The 17,474-nt window shown below is 40.3% G+C and overlaps 1 protein-coding gene across 1 annotated transcript in view; it reads right to left on the bottom strand.

The window, feature by feature from the left end:
- crybg1a (crystallin beta-gamma domain containing 1a) overlaps window positions 1-17,474 on the bottom strand; it is a 56,688-nt gene that overhangs the window by 33,196 nt on the left and 6,018 nt on the right. The gene's annotated exons all lie outside the window — the stretch shown is intronic.

The raw sequence follows: 17,474 nt of genomic DNA, 5'->3' as shown, positions 1-17,474 counted from the left end.
AACACAACAGCATATCATTGCCACCTGTGGCACTAATTTTGCAGTAGTTCCCATATGCAGCAGCATATTCCCTCAGCCAGTCACCAGTTATTGCAATGCAGTGTTTCCCCACAAGGGGGCAGAGCTTGATTAGTTTTCCAGGAAACCTGGCAGAAGGACTTTCAGTTGACATTAATTACTGTTATGTGGTGTTTGCAGCGTCTGTATTAAAATGTGCCAAGACTTTGAAGTGATGCTGTGTGGTTGATGACTGACCGGTGCACTTACTGTCTGAGGAAAATACTCTGACTAACATGGAGATGAACACCCAGCTTTCACATAGCAGTGGTTTGGTGTAGAAACAGACACAGCAGATTACTTTGAGAAGTCAGGTTAAATAATTCAATGTACAGTATGTGGATATGCTTTCAAACTCTGAATGCGCAGAGTTAGAACAGTGGATTCAGAGGGCTTGTAGGTAATCATTCGACCTTGTTTACATTCTTTGTGCAGACTAAGCTGTGGGATGAAATGACCACGCCTTACCTGATGTGAACTTCAACAGCTTTAAGTTTATGCTTGATAAAATAGGTGGAACACTTGATTGCATGCTTCACTGGAGCTACTCAAACCTCATGATGATATTTACATTATCTAATAGCATTAGATTAAAAACAGTGGGAAGAGGGAAAAAATAACAGCAGGTATAAACAGGGAAAGGGGGAAGACAAAGAAAAAGAAAACTAAAGAGTAGAAAAGTGCACTCAGAAGAGTGCAGATCTCTTTCAGGTGGTCACGTTCTAGCTGCCCGAGCTGACTGTGGCCACTCTAGACAATTCTTGTAATTCCAGCAGACACGCTGCGGCATGTTTCACAAGATATGATATAATTATGCATACGAATGTCAATCACTGACTGTCAGTTACCTGTGTTTATGGGGGAAGGGGAGGGGTAGAGGGAACAAGGTTTTGGACGACTCCTGCAACAGGAATAGGGGAGAGAGACAGGAGACATATAGGGAGCAAGCCCAAAAAAGCAACTACACTACACAAGCCCAGAAAAACACAACCCACACCTACCAATATTTGTAAGCGACTTTATAGAAAAACAAGCCTAAAGTTGCTCATAATAAGCAGACATGGCAACTCTGGCAGCAGATGGAACAAAACAAGGTTGCAGGCAGTCTGTGAAGAGCTGCGTCTGATGGAATTGTCCGTCCTTCTCCCTTACAGTTAAGATGGTGGCAAATATAACAAACACGGGGACTAATTCATCTTCTATCATGCTTAACTTCATAACACACCAGGTATGGAATTAATCTTTAGATGCTCTGGGTCCAAATGAGACCAAACTACCACAACAACAAAGGCCAAAATGTTGCCTGCAACCATAGACTGTTAAATCTTAATTGCCCTCTGGTGACTGGCTGCAGTGCAGGTAATAAAGCTCGCCGCTCGCAGGTAATAAAGCTGTATGTTCAAGTGTTTGTTTTTCTGACAAGTTTGGTTTTAATTAGTTATTTGATGCTACAAAAAGTGGGTTTGGCGTTATGATTGACAGCTGTGTCAATCACAATCAACGGCGCTGCTCGTGATTGGACAGAGAGATATTGGGGTGGGAACTAAACACTGGGGAGATTGCTACTGCACAGACTCTGGCTCCAAATGACGCCATCAGTGCAAGATAGCAGCAGCCATAACCGGGATATTTTGGCTTCGGTTTTGTTCATTGGGGTAAGTGGGGGCTGGTTAGAAGAAATAAGGAGTCAGCAGTCAATGATCGTATAAAACAGATCAAGAACAGACGAAAAATGCCTCAGAATATGGTCTTAAATGTACACACAAAAAATTAGGCTGGTTGGTCCAGTAGTTTGCAAGATTATCTGCAGATACACTTCCTCACTCATGGACACACGCACACACGACCAAACGCAGGATCCCCTCCATACTTAGGCCCTTCTGGGTAAAATCAAATAATGAAAAACATTCAATGTATTATAAATATTAGAATTTATTTTTTAATGCACATGCTGTGTATCTAGATATCCTATTTTTCCCTGAAATGCCTCTCAGCATCCTAGAAGGAACATGCATGAGCTTGTTGCTTTCAATGAAATGAGGCCACGTGGGAATTAAAATCGCACCTTAGTCTGATCATGCCGATACATGTAGGTGAGAGAGAGTTAACAGGCAACAGCATCAACAACTCTTTCCCTGGATTAATGCTGAGACATCAAGTGTTACAGTCCTGCAGTAGATGCCTCCAGCATGTGAACCGATTTATAGGATTTCAGTACAGTAGACAGATATACCCAGCAGTATCAGGCTGTGTCAAGTATTCACTCGGTGGTTTTGCCAGATTTCTCAGTGTTACTGAGAAAAGGACTTGACTGATGTCTGCAATCAGTGTTTTTTAGCAGCAACGGCAACTTGTAGAAGAAAACATGAGCAGCCTAGCTGGAGATGCATGTCAGTTGTAGCTATGCAATTACCCTGTTTTTATTTGTTGTTTTTTTAACTTTTATCTAACCAGGAAGTCCCTTGAGCTGGAAAAGACAGCACACCAGTTACACTTGAACAAAAAAAAAAGGAAATACAATCATGAATCATACAAGGAGGAGACTAAATCCAGTGCAGATAAAACAGTTGCATTTCTATGAATCCAGCTTAAAAAATAACAATATATCTTGCATTGTAGTCTACTGAGGATACTGTTGGTGAAAATGGTATTTATGTAATTTTTGTAGCAAGACTAATAAAAGTGGTTTAAATGTATTTTGCTCTCACTGCTTAAAACTCAGCACACAGAGGTCTAACACAGAAAGAACTGCTGTCAGCTTCAGTTTCACATAGGATCAAAGGATCTTGGTACAATATGAAAGACAACCTTCCGCAGATTTGTTTTCCAAAGGGTTTGCCCGTGATCTTGCTGCACTGCCCTGTCAGCACCTGAGCTTTAAAGCCAAATAAAGTGAACAAAAAACAACGCTAGGCTTCACAGCTTTCCATGAAGGGGAAAAGTGACTGCTGCACTCTGTAACCTTTGACCCCAACACAACCTTTTGGCTGTCTTTAAAAAGAGTTAAAATGCCTGCGAGCACACGTGGTTGAAGGCCAGGTGTCATTTAAAAGCTGTGAAAGCTCACTGTGAGAGGATAACTGCAACCTTTATATCCTTAACTAAATAGTCTTTGAGAATAACCTGCACATGGAAGTAGTTTGCCTAAAATAATTCATTTTAACCCAAACCTCGACTTTTTCCTAACCTTAACCAAGAAACTCTAGTCAAGCTTCTCCAGACAGGAATTAACCCCTGACCCTGTTACAGAATCAGCTGGGTGAAGACTCCCCAGCGTCCTGTCAACATGTACGCACAAACCAGCTCCAACTTGTCTGAACCTTCTCTTTGTTGCAACACAGACAAAAGCTCTACTGTTGTAAGTGCACATTTTATGAGAATTTAACGAGGAATGATTGATGTTGTCTTACAACCATGGCAACTGACCTCATTCCTCAAAGATTTCTGGGAGTAAAAGTCTACCTTTTGAGGAAGATTTGATCTCACTCTACTGAGTGTACAGATAGAAAAGTAGTTGTTACAAAAAAAGGTTTAGGGAAGCTGAGTTGTCTGGCTTTTCTTGAAAGAATACTTAACCGCTGTATCTGTGTATGACGAAGAATGATGATCTTTAGATAAAGTTGAAAAGATAATGTTGAAATGTTGCAATTCTGCATTCTCAAAACCAGTGCCACCACTAATCTATTTATGACTACAGGCTTTGGTTAACAGTTGCGAGCTGTTTTCTTTCTCCTATTATTTGCTGCATACACATACGAACATTCAAGCAGGGAAAACAATTCTCTGGTCAAAATGTTTTTGAAATGTATACAACTGACAGGAGGAGTGTGCAATATGGACAAAATCTTCCTTCATGGTACATGCAGTGTGATAATTTCCACTATGGCCTAAAACAACCAGAGATATAAATATATTCCATTGTGTAAAGAGTTTAGCAAAGTCTCAGTTGAAGGAGGACAAATTTCTAAGTGCTCACAGCCCATCTCGTCAAATTGCCCAACTCTAACTGGACAGTGGGCGGCACACTGGTGCTGTGGTTAGCGCTGTCGTCTCACAGGAAGAGGGTTCTGGGTTCAAATCTGTGTGAAATTTGCATGTTCTCTCTGTGTTGACGTGGATTTCTCCAGGGTCTCTGGCTCCCTCCCACAGTCCAAAGACATGCAGCTTAAGTTACGAGGTGACTCTAAATTGCCTGCAGGCGTGAATGTGAGTGTGAATGGTTGTCAGCCCTATAGTCTGGCGATCTCTCTGACTGGCAGTTCAGCTCAGTGTACGATAGGGCATTAACGACTTTGATTTTTTCAGGTCGACTTATCTGTCAATAAAGTCGAAGTCGAGTCGACAAGTCATTTGATGACGTCATCACATTGACACGGCAGAGGAAAGTGAAGTATCTCCACACATGTGATGTGTGTCTGTCAAGGCCCGAACATACTTGGGTGGAACGTACGCGGAACGAACTCTGCGGAGGTCCGCACGGACTCAAAGCGGACGTCCACAAGCCCTGTGCGCACAAAGCTCAGATTTTACGACCCTGCAGACTCCGTTCCGCGCACCAGTGACTGCTCGGCATGTATTTTTCACATCACGGGGATTTTTCATGGACATTTTTACAGGAAACTACAACGCGGAAGTGCGCTCGACTGTGAAAGCCCGAACGACTGCGGACATTCCTCGCGGAATGTACTCTGCTTATAGTACGCCCGAGTATGTTCACTTCAAGGATAAAAGTATCAGCGTAAGTCAATCAAAGGCAACGATTGCATTCCCTACACAAGCACACAGAGAGAGAGGGGGAAAAAACACACGACTTGTCGACTCCTCCTGGGGGGGTGTCGACTTGTGCCACTGACGTCGACACGTCGACGAATCGACTTTTCTGTTAATGCCCTAGTGTATGATAAGAGAAAGGTAAGTGAGGAAAGTAAACAAACCACTGGAGTCAAGAGGATGTGATATCAAAACAAAGTTATTGTATGGTAATGTTTTTTTTGCCATTGAGCTCTTTAACAGAAACAGTTCCTATGTTATTTGTTTTTGTTCACAAGTGCATGGTAAATATTCTTTGTTCTTTTAACATAAAGCTGTGTTGTTTCACCAAAACCAAGAAGCACGATCACATCACACTGATTTTAGCCTCTTTACATTGGCTCCCTGTTTGTTTTGGGATTGACTTTAAAATCTCCTTGATTTCTTTCAAGGCTCTTCATGGCCTGGCTCCAGACTACATTTCAGACCTTTTAGCCCCTTATAAACCTTTGTGTAATTTGAGATCCTTTGGCAGAGGTCTTCTTTTTATTCCAGAGTCCAGACTGAAGACCAAAGGGGACAGATATTTTGCAACCAGGACCCCAAGGCTCTGGAATGACCTGCCCGAGGATATAAGGCTGCCTGAGTCACTGGCTTCGTTTAAGTCTCTAATAAATATGTACTTCTATTGGAAAGCATATCCAGATTTTATTGCAATCTTATTGATTTTATTTCCCATTTACTATCTTGATTTTAGTTTTGGCCCTCTATATTTTATGTTTTACTTTGATAACATTTTAGTTTCTTTCATTCTCTGTGTGTTTTAATTGTGTTTGATTTTATTGTACAGCACTTTGTAACTGTGTTTTGAAAGTTGCTATACAAATAAAGTTTATCATAAATAAAGTTTCTTATATTGTCAATGTGCTAACTGGCTAACTAGCATTGTGAATTCGTCCTGTAGGTCTCCTACTCTCCTACTCTCTCTCCTCCCTTTTTGAAAGTCAAATGCAGACTGCTGCCTCCTGCTGGTATGGAGGGTTATGGTATGGTATGGGTTACGGTCTTGGCACGTGTCTTATGTCCGGAGACATGTTGCTCCTCCTCACTTCAAGTCACTGTCATTAACTTTTAACCTGTCTATTTGTAAACGGGGCTTCTCTGACAGTCATGTATTTCCCAAAAAAACACCTCTTAATGCACGGTAGAGCGCTGTTTTTTTTGTTGTTGTTTTTTTCAAAATCGCCTTGATATCCAGCAAATCACCTGGCAACACTCCAATCGCCAACATATGATTTGATCGCTGATCGTCCCAGGCCTAATTGTTATTCAAAATTTAAACTAATATTTTAAAGTGGGGAAACATTTATATATTTGATTTGTAATGATCTGACCAGTTTTGTCCAATACAGTGTATACATACAGTTGTCACTGCCCTGAAACTCCAGCAGGGGGAGGGTTTTTTGTTTGTTTGTTTTTTGTTTTATTAATACTTGTGCAACAGTCTGATGCAAACGACAACATTCTACTGACATCAAATTTTATGATTTCATGTTCTAGTTCATGACCTGTTGTCCTACAGTATAAGTAAACTAGGCAATTATTGTCTTTTTCAGCACAAAATGGAGAAAACTAGCTGAATTGCGAGGAAGCAGTTTGGATTCTACTCCATAGTATGTATGGAGTCATACATAGGTAAGGCTGTTCATTTAAAAATGCAGCTGCCTTTAGGTAGCATCCCTGTCATGACAAATATCATGTCACCTGTTGGCTTGTCACTGAGTGAGGCACATATAGTAGTGTTTTTTCAGCCTAACCTAGCAAACCTTCAAGCAAAAGTTTTACATTTTATTAAACATGCTTATTTGCTTATTCATACAGACTATTGTCATCATAGTGAGATTGAATTGCAAACCATAATCTAACGGATTAAGCAAACAAGATTTATCATGTTAATTTGTGAGCTTTAGGGGTGCTAGTAGGCGCATTAGTTCTCCCTGTTCCCAGGCTCTTCTAGTTCCAGTCTAACCATTCCATATTCCAGGATTCTGTCTCCAAAAACAGTAAAACCCCCAATCTTTGTTAAACACTCTGTATCTATGTAAGCTACAGCAAGTATTACCTAAGAGGACATTAACCAGGAATGTGCATGCACAAGCCACCAAACCTCCATGAATGAACGAACACTCATCTTTCATTGCTCGGGAGCAAACAGGCAAATAAAACAAACAGATTTCAGTGAGCTCGGCAAACTCGCAGACCTGTGTGGAGCTACTGAATAAACTCAAACAAGGGATGGCAAGGATTCAACTACTGACTCACCCTTTGTTGGGCATATGAGGGGTATAATGAGTCACTAGAGGCTGTTCATGGAATATTGTTCTAATATAAGAAAGTCCAAAACCACAAACTGCAGACCACACTGAAAAAGGCCACTGGATTTGACTGCTGTACACAGTAGGAAAAGGCTGATACACAGATTGGACATGGCAGGACTGCTGCCTGATGCAAGGGCTTGTTTCAAGGTCAAATTGCCCAATATGGAGCTTGGAGCTGAAGTAAAATGCAGAAAAAAAGTAAGCGCTCATGCCCTGCAGTGGTATAAATTGCAACACAGCAGTTTCCTTTAGTGTTGAAAAAGCCCGATGTTCTGCTAAGCAACAAATGATATATTAACAAAGCAAATCAATACACTGAGGTGTTAATGACAAGATATAAATAGGCTCTCTAACGTGGCTTCACACTATGAATCGAAAACAGCCATTGTTTGTAAGTCACTGTGTATTTGGGAGTGCCTGGAACAACTGCTGCAGAGCCGAGTGTTTGCCAGATGCTGGGCGGGGTCTGTAACTACCAGTAGGCTGCAGCCACTCCACTTCCACTTGGACCAATAACTAATAAGATGGTGTGCAATGGAAACTAAGCCAACATGTTTGTGGAGACTTTCAAATGTTTTCCTCAACTGCAAAGTGCAGACATGATGCATCTTTAGAAAAGCCCCAGCCAGACTATACTGTACTTGTAGAAAAGAGCATGCATACAACATAGGGTTCCATTGTGCAGAAAGCAGAGCGCAGTGAAAGTAATAAAATGTAAACACTATATCATTGTTACGATCACTGTGGGGAAGAGACTTGATGTTCTCATAAGAACAAGTGGATGACAATGTTACAGAGGCAGCTCATAATGCTGACATGTTGACTTTGGAAGGGGAGGTGGAAAGCCATACTTCGTGGCATCTTCCATTTTCTCTTTTTCACTTTCTCCTTCCCATGTTCTATTCCATACTCACTTTTACTTTTTATGGCTATGAAAGCCAATTTCTGTCAGGGGGACAACAGTATTTAAATTATGATATGACAAAATTATGAGATAAGTCAAATTTGGACTTTCTAAAAGATCATATAGATGAGATTTGGGTAATATGTTAAAATTTTCCAACCAACCAACATAGGGCCCTGAATTCACCAAATTAGTAGGGGTGGGGGAAAAAATCCTGACAGCATAGTATCGTGATTTTTTTTTTGTGGCAATATCGTATCGCCACACAGTGCAAAGTATTGATTTTTTTTTATTATATAAATTATTAATGTTACAAATACAAATTAAACCTGAGGTAGCCTGCTAGAATAATATAAGTAGTTGCGTTTTAGTCCATTGAATACATTTTGCTGCTGCAAAAAAATGGCTGAGGTGAGATTAATGGATTGAAAACTTTATTTCATTAGATAAAACAGATACTGACAAAGTTTTCCTTTGGGGACATAATTTACAGTTGATAAAGGGTAATAAATTGCAATATATCACAATACTCAGCATATTGCAACATTATTTAAAATCACAATAATATTGTATCGTGACTTAAGTATTCTGATAATATCGAATCGAGGATCCTCTGGTGATTCTCACCCCTACAAGTTAGATGTGAAAATATACTGGCTCAACACACTGTTTTTCCCACCTGTCTCTCTCTGCTGTTGTTGGCCTGATTGTGCTAGTTTGTTGAATAAGGGGGCGATCACACCTACAAGGAGCGCTAGAAACGAGACACCAGTAAAACAACTGATTCCCTATGATATGACGCATCTGACTGGTTTTCAAGAATTTTTTATGACGAGCTTTCTTTTCTTTTTGGCATCTTTTTTAGAAGTGCATTTGTAGACGCTGAGAGTTGAAATAATCTCAACTTTTGGACATCAGGCTCCAGTAGCACCATAGCTCCATCTTGGGTCCATTTTCAATGTTTTGATCGCCCGGTTGCACACGCACCCCCTCTGCATTTCAGGCATTTCAAGCGTCTTTGAAGCATCCAAGTTTCTAGCGCCACCTGAAGGTGTGATCATCCCCTTAGAGTCTGTCGCTGAGTAGCCTGCATGGTCAGAACTGTCTCCATACTTAGTTTTAGCGCTCTCACGCATTCTCCTGACACAGACCATTAAATTAGCAAAATAAAGAATAAATAAATAAATAAATAAAATAGAAAATCACCCACTCCCCAAAATGGAAATGTACTCAGCCAATTGCTGATAGCTGTCATATTCATCCAACTCAAATAGAGATACTACATTTTACAAGATTAATAGACTGTATCTAATATTTTCGACTTAGTAAGTCAACATTTTGCCTTGCTATTTCATAGCATTTGACTTCAAATTGCAAATTTTGTAACATAATCATTTTTACCTTTCTTATCCCTAATATTCACTTTTTTTCCTAGTTATAATGGCCCTCCTTGTGTTGAAACTCTGAAGACAATTTGTAATGCAATTATGTGACATGTTGACTCCAAGCTTTTACATTTTCTCTGTATGTTCAGGATGCATAAATTGTATCTACAGAGTATAAAAAAAATCTATGTAAAAAAAAAAAAAAAAAATCATTCATGCCTTAGGCACCTGTCTTGTTACATGCAAAAATCAAAATGTAAAGCATAGAGAAAAGTAGAACATTGAGTAACAGAAATTCAAAACAGTAAGGCCGATAAGACTGCATGTATTTGTGTGTCGCAATAATGATGATGAACTCCAATACTCATCAAATTCCTTTAACAATGAGAACTTTCTTTACCATGGAAAAACTTAAGTCAGCCCACAGTTCTTGCTTAATCCCAACTGCACTGGGCTGAACACTCCTTTCTTAGTGTCCTGGAGGTGTTTTTGTGTGAGAACTGTGTGACTCTGCATGACCATGTGCTTGTACAGTGAGTTGTTTATTAGCTTCCGTGTTTCAAACCCACCAATGAATACATACGCACAGGTTCAATAGCAGGTATGAGTTTCAGGACCAAAGCCAGGTCATGTTTACTTTAGTTACACCGGCCTGTGTACGGCTCCTCCACCTTGACTTTAATAGCTGTGTTTGAGGGCCTACTTCAGGACAGAAGGAAACAATGGGGTGTTTATGCTGGAGTTAACACCCCGGGATGCATGTCAAGTATGTAAATACCAAAATAAAAGAAACTGACATCTATGCAATACACATAACCAAATAAGATAGCATTACTCAACTTCTGTATTCAACTTTCATTGTATCTGCAGCTATTAATATTGACCTGACCTCATGACCTCAATAACTTCCAGCCAAAATACTTGGGACACGGGTACAGAGCGACACGTTTGCTGCAGCATGCCCACTCGTGTTTATTATCAACTATAGCTGCTACACTGACCACAGAAGCTGCGCGAGCCAGCGAGGGCATCATGCGACTCTCCTTTATTTTTATGCAGCACATCTATTTTTTCTTCTCGCTTCACAGCCCTCCAACAGGTAAAAACTACACAGAAATGTGTTCAAAATGATTCAAACTCTTTGTACCAGAGGCACTGCAAAGCAGCAGAGCAACCTTGCATGTGTTAATGCATTGTTGAAGTTGAAACGATCCAAACAAACTTGTGTATTTTCATACTTTACACTGCCTGTGTAGATTCTCTGAACAGCTCGGCCTACTTGCGTTACGGTAATTCCGGAAAAGAAGCTTAATGCCTCAAATCTCACTTGAAATCGGACTCTGCCTGTTGAGCGTTCATTTTCTAAGAAGTCATCCTGAGTTAAATTAGCAAGGTTTGGTGGCACTAAGTAGGTCACACATCTTCTTGTTGACACCAGAGAACTAATTCAATACCAGTTAATAAAATCGACCCTGCATAAACAATTGCATTATCCCCTGGCAGAATTCAATACGCACACAGTGAAGCTGGCACGCAACGACACGCTAAAGAGACGCCGTCTTTGTTGCATGTAAAAAAGCCCTGCTCTGCCCCACCTATGTGACGTGTCGCATCCGTGCCCCATGTATTTTGGCTGTTAGCCAGATAATGAATTAAACAGTCACAGTGGCTCACAGAGCCAACAGAGTGCAGGTCATGTATTTAAAGAACAAATCAACTGCTCCAGGTACAAAACACACACCGACAGAGACAAGCATTAACAGTCACAACTCAGGATCCAAATGCCAACGTTTACTTTGCTTTGAATTACCCAGTCCACAATTTAACATTCTCCAGACAGATTTTAGGTCATAAATCACCCTGGTTTACCCAGCCTTTATAACATTATCAACCCACATGTAACATCAAGGCAAGAAAAACAACTCCACTTTGTCCACACAGTCACACATATTCAATAGGCTTGTGAGAAGCTGGCTCAGTGTCAGCTGTAGAAGTGGTGTTAGCTGTTGCTGGAGATGTATTTCTTGTTGTACGAGAAACTATTGTTGTGGTGGCTGGTATTTTAAAATCCATTCATTATTATTATTCAAATCCAGCTTTGGGCTGATCCAACTTATCAGGTGATTTCATTTGTTCCATTTGGACTTGGATTACCAAATAACAAATTGTACACACAAGTGCATGTGCACAAAAAGCAAATAACTTGAGTTATTAATGTTCAGGTAGGCTAAATAATATTTTGCATATGCATCTGCCGTGTTGGTCGAATCATCTCCAAACTCCAGTTAAATGTTGCCTCACATAGCCTCACACAGTGCAGTTTTAGCTATGGCAGACATTTTCAAAGACTGACACTGCAATTCCAACAATTTGGGGGATGTAAACAGGAAATACAATGTTGCCATGGGGTCAGTCAATTACCTGTGGGCTACAACTTGAGCCCAGTTACCCACTGTAGTGGCAATATTTCCAGCGTACCCAGGGATGTACACATAACCACCACTGGATTACTCTGATACTAAAGGAATATTTAAAACATGATGAAGAGGCGTTTTCCAAAGATTTCTAAGCAGATTTATGGAAGTTTACATGTGATGGACATCATAGATAATGACATCCTGTAAGTAACAATCAATCTAAAAATAGTATTTCATATAGGGCTGTTAAGGTGAAGGAATTGTAGGGATTAAGGGTGGCTAAATATATATGGTATCACCACCATTTTTTTGATGTTTTTGCAAATTTCTCTGCGACAAGAAAGAAACTGCAAACATGCAGCTTGTGGCAGATGCTTGTGATCCCCTGCGATTGGCTTGTAGCACAGTACAGCAATATTGCTGTTGTAGCAACAGCCCTATAGATTCATGTTTGTCTTCAGATTTGACTGATTTATGATTCAGAGATAAAACATGGTTTTTGACACATTGTGGCAATTGGGTGCTAACGGTTTTAAAATACCTTAATTGCCTCAATGAGCTGAGCTGCATGTTACAGCCACTACTGCTGCTACTGCTCATTACATTGGCCAAGCTACTTAGGGTGTAAAGCAGGATTTATGCTTGTGCATCGAATCGACGCTGTAGCCTGACGTGCACCTCCCCAGAAATGTAACTACACATCGCAGCGGCGCAGACCGCAACAACTTTGATTGGACAGCTTGGTAGCAGCACATTTCCTCCAACGCATTTCCAGTTGCTCCTTCTCATTCAGTAAACATAGACCCAATGGAGGAGAGGTTGATCGAAAAAGTCTGCAAATACGTGCATTTGTATGACTCTTCCTCACCCCACTACAAAGACTCTCAAATGGTTGCAAAACTCCTGGAGAGAAATTTCCAGTAACATTGTTGTGGACGTAGCGGATTGCACGAAGAAATGGAAGAACTTGAGGGACAAGTACGTTTGCCTCCAAATTAAACATGCCACATGGAGCGTAAATCACAAATTTCATCACGATACATTACATCAATTCTTTGGACAACAATATAGTATTTGCTGACATCACAAGTTCTGCCACAATACGATTTCAGTCCAAGTCAATTCAGGGGCCTGCGACTGATTTGCAACAATATCAGTAAATATCCTTATTGTCTTTTTTTGGGCTACTTCCCATTATCAGCCTGACGCCAGTCAGCTAGCACTGTTTGAACATTTAGGAAGGTGTGCTTGGATGGAAATGTTGACACATACCTGTATGTGCCATTGGAATTTCAAAATAAAGGTGTAAAGATGATGAAATATCAATGTTTTCACTTTGCATCCATAATATTGAATTGTTGAGTACTGAATCGATATATTGATCCCGATTGCTGTATCGTTTCAGCCCTACAAACTATAATAACTAACTTCTTACCTCACCCGCGTCTTTGACAATGATGTATGTTTTCTAAGCAATAAAGCAAACCGCTCTCACCTCTTCCATTCACAGTGCTTTGGATATGAAAATCTACACACACACACACACACACACCAAAATAAAATAAACAAAATACATAGTGCATTGTTAATGTGTTTGTCCAAGGAATTCTTCCTTTAAGCTAAGGCTTAGCCCGGTCAACTACAGGTTTGGTTCAAGAGCCTTAAGCACTTCCGTCTCATTTAGCTGCAGACAGATCTGTCCGTTCTATCAAGTAGAAAGAAGAAGATATATTAGGGCACAAGATGTAATTTAACTGTCACCACCACCTGTCAATCACTATGGGTGGATGCACAACTACAAGAGAAATTCCTCAGAAACGTTTGGCTCATTAAGCCGGAATAAAGGTTACAACCTCTGCCAATTTGACTAGTCAATAAATGATTGTGCATGTGATTAAACACCACACCAGATCATGTGTTACAGAACACTACATGAGCCTGAAGAGCAAAATATGAATCACAGATTCAGGTGCATGACATAAAGCTACTTTTTGCTTTTTATCAACCATTTCTATGAAGAGAGCACCCACTTCTCCACCAACAAACCTGTTTCAGACTTCAGGGGAAAAATCCCTCTCAATAGTTAAAACACAGAGCCCATTTCATATCCAGCTCCCTGGAGCAAAATCCTCCCTTACAACACATGTCTTTTTTCCCAACCTGCATGCTCTTTTTCTCACAGGCCTCCTGCAATATCTGTCTAACTCTGATCTCATGTGACAAAAATCCCCGTTTAAGAAGCCACACATCCTTATTCAGAAAGGCAATACCCGTTCAAAGCCCCTAAAGGTTCGGCAGTGTTATTCAAGTCGTTGCATTAAACTGCAACCGTCAGTCAGCAGTGAATCATTACTTATGTGATTATGCTAGAAAATGCTACTAGTCAAAAGCTCTGCCGGCTAACTGCAATCCTATAGGGACACAAAAAGCCTGTAGTTCGATGAACTGGATCACAACCAAAGGAAAGGTAGATCTGTTGAAACACGAAGTGGTCAGGTCAGAAAACAAATTTTATTCATGTAAGGTCCAATGTGTTACTGCACTAGCTTTGTGTACCAGACTAATGTCTTGACAACAGCTCAACAGCCAACTTTTTCCCATTGCTGAATATTGTTATATCATTTCTTTCCTTTTGATAAATAGTTCAAACAATGATTGGCAACTTCTCAAAAACTAGAATTATGCCTTGTGGTTGTATGCCTCCAGTAACCAGTCAAGCTGCAGTTACAGTTTACATCCATGTCTGTCCAGACTCATATGTAGCTATAACAGTAGACAATGTTATCAGTATGGATGTTGGTACAAAGAACATATTCATAACATGGATGCTTCAAACACATCTTCAACTCCGCAGCACAGAAGATCTATACAATCAGTACAGTTTGAACGTGGACACCCAACATTAGATCAGTGTCCAACCAAATGTCTCCCCTTCTGTTCCTGAGTTATGATGCCCAGAAACTATTTTTGCAGAACGTTATGACGTCACAATAAAGCTGACCTTTGACCTTCTGGATATAAAATGGCATCACTTCATTATTTTATCCTATTAGACATTTGTGAGAAATTTTGTCATAATTAAGGTATAATTCTTAAGTTGTGGCAAAAGTTGTGTTGTGTGGTCACAGTGACCTTGACCTTTGACCACCAAATTCCAGTCACTTCATCATTGAGTCCAAGTGGACGTTTGTGCCAAATTTGAGGAAATTCCCTCAAGGTGTTCTTGAGATACCAGCAAGCCTGTGGTAGGATACGTGCTTACGGAAAATGAATAACTGAGTGAACTTGAGTAATGGTGTTCACCAGATTGAGACGGACAGATGGATGTACAACCCAAAAAAATTATGAAATACTTTCAGAACCCTGCTCATCCTCTCTTTCCCATTCTTTCTGTCGAACACCATCTCCTCTGATGTGCTGCCACCTATTAGCGACAGAAGATCATTCCGCAACTGTTTTTAGATCGTAGCTAGCGAGCATCGCAACTAGTCATGGCACTCGTGCTGCAGAGTGATGTTTGTTTGGTCTACATGGAACACAACTGTCATTAAAAAAAATCATTTTGATTGTTCAGTATTATCTTTTATCAACTGGAATTCTTTTGTTGGAGCACCTAAGGCATGAACACTCCCTTTCTATCTATCATGTGTTTATCTTCCATTTTAGAGAACTTCCTGATTGTCCCACCAGGAACCTATTAGTTAAGTAAGGGAATTGATTACATCTCCAGTACTGACAGCTTAAACATTAACATTAATCTGTTTTATTTTAAGGATTCCCCTTCCCCCAGAGAAAAATCAACAGTTAAGCTGTCAGCATGGTCCATGTGGCGCCCAGCACTCTCATCCTCTGTCTCCTCCGATGGAGACCTGTCTCGTCTTTGTTTGCATGTGTATGAGCAGGTGTGAACAGGTCACTCAGTCACACTTCGGGTCAGCCAGTCAGCGGCTCCACAGAACATGTTATGCACACAAACGCTTTCATTTTCACACAGTCTGAGCCTCCATATCCGACAACACCTGTCTAGATAAGTCTGCTTTCGTGGCTTTGATGTTCGTACGTTTGGTCTCAGCAAACTTGCTCAACAGCCTAGCACTGAATCCTTTGTCACTTCTATCTCAAATGTTACTGTTTTTCCATGTATGTAGTTAATTTTAGCTCCTTAGCTCATAGTGCCATCTTATCACCACAAAACTGATAAAAAGTTGGTTCAGATAATGATCTCATCAATCAAGAAATTCTCAAAGACGTTTTTATTTTCATGTGCCTCGATGCTGCTACTGTATGTACGCATGGTTAAATGGCATCATTTTACCAAACTAAATAGGAAAAAAAAATCAATTAAAATTTCTAATTGCTTGGAATAAACACAGTCCAAACTATTAGGGCTAGGTTTGCAACTACTTTACTGTTTGTTTTGTTACATCAAAACCCAGGTTTCCATGGATGAGAGGAGGCCGTGTGGCTGGTGAAACCCAGAAGCTGTCTGACATCGTCCTGGATTCATTTTCTTCATATACGTTCACATTCTATGCATAATTTTGTCACATGGGTTGTCTTTATTGTCATTTTCATGTTGGTCTATTCGATACACACGGCATCTTGTAAGTCCTGGGAGAGGAATCTCTCCTCTTCTTTCAAGCAAGGGTCGAAGAGACAGAGGGTATCGTATGCTGTACAGATGGTAAGAGTGAAGCGGTGTGTATTCGTCCTAAACTGTTTGGTTGTTTTATTCGGTATGCAACGAACATTTGGTACACCCTGTTACCCAAACAGTCAAAACAGTCTATTCATGTGTACTGCTTGCACATGCAGAACAGAAATTCTGAAATTCCGTGAAATATTGATGCATGAGCTGCAGTCTGTCAGCTGTAACATGCAAGTCAGTTCAGCCTGTTTAGCCGGGTTAGTCAAGTTCATCTTCAAGGACATCTTCCTCTACAGATCTGGACCGTATCAAAGTGCTTGAGCTCTGCTACAATGTGCCTTTATGTGTGCATTTTGCTCTGTATAAACGAGCACAAGCTGCAGTTCAGGAATTATCAATAAGTCAGAGTCTTATGATGAAGCATTAAATTTACATTACCACGTTTGTGTTATTTTTTTCTTTTTGATAATATGTGAGTAAATGAGTGCCTTAACTCTTACAGTAAGAATAAAGGCTAATAAGTCACCAAAGAATGTTACTTGTATTTTTACACCCCTAACAGATTGTAAAACCCCCTGAGGCATATTTGTGATACTGAGCTGTATAAAATTGACTTGAGTCACTGAGATCATTTAATGTAAGCTAACTTAAAGCCAGTGATGGTGTGGCGCTAAAAACTGTGTCAGCAGCCCGTTGGGACCGAATAGGTGTACATGAGCTAAATCAACAAAAAAATCGAAGAAAAAACAAACAAACAAACAAACAAAAAAAACATGGGCTCAATAACTGTATGTAAAGATGGACGCCGTACCAGAACCCAAAAGTGAAGCTAAAACATTTCGATCGTCCCCGGTGACTGACTGCAGTAGATGGGACATCCGTAAGCACACATCAAATACATTTTTCCTAAAAATGGTTTCTGTCATTTTAGGTAGT

The sequence above is a fragment of the Epinephelus lanceolatus genome, chromosome 15 (genome assembly GCF_041903045.1).
Source record: "Epinephelus lanceolatus isolate andai-2023 chromosome 15, ASM4190304v1, whole genome shotgun sequence".
In the NCBI taxonomy this organism is placed as follows: Eukaryota; Metazoa; Chordata; class Actinopteri; order Perciformes; family Serranidae; genus Epinephelus; species Epinephelus lanceolatus.
The sequence above is the reverse complement of the archived record's forward strand: the minus strand, read 5'-3'. Positions and strand labels throughout refer to the sequence as shown.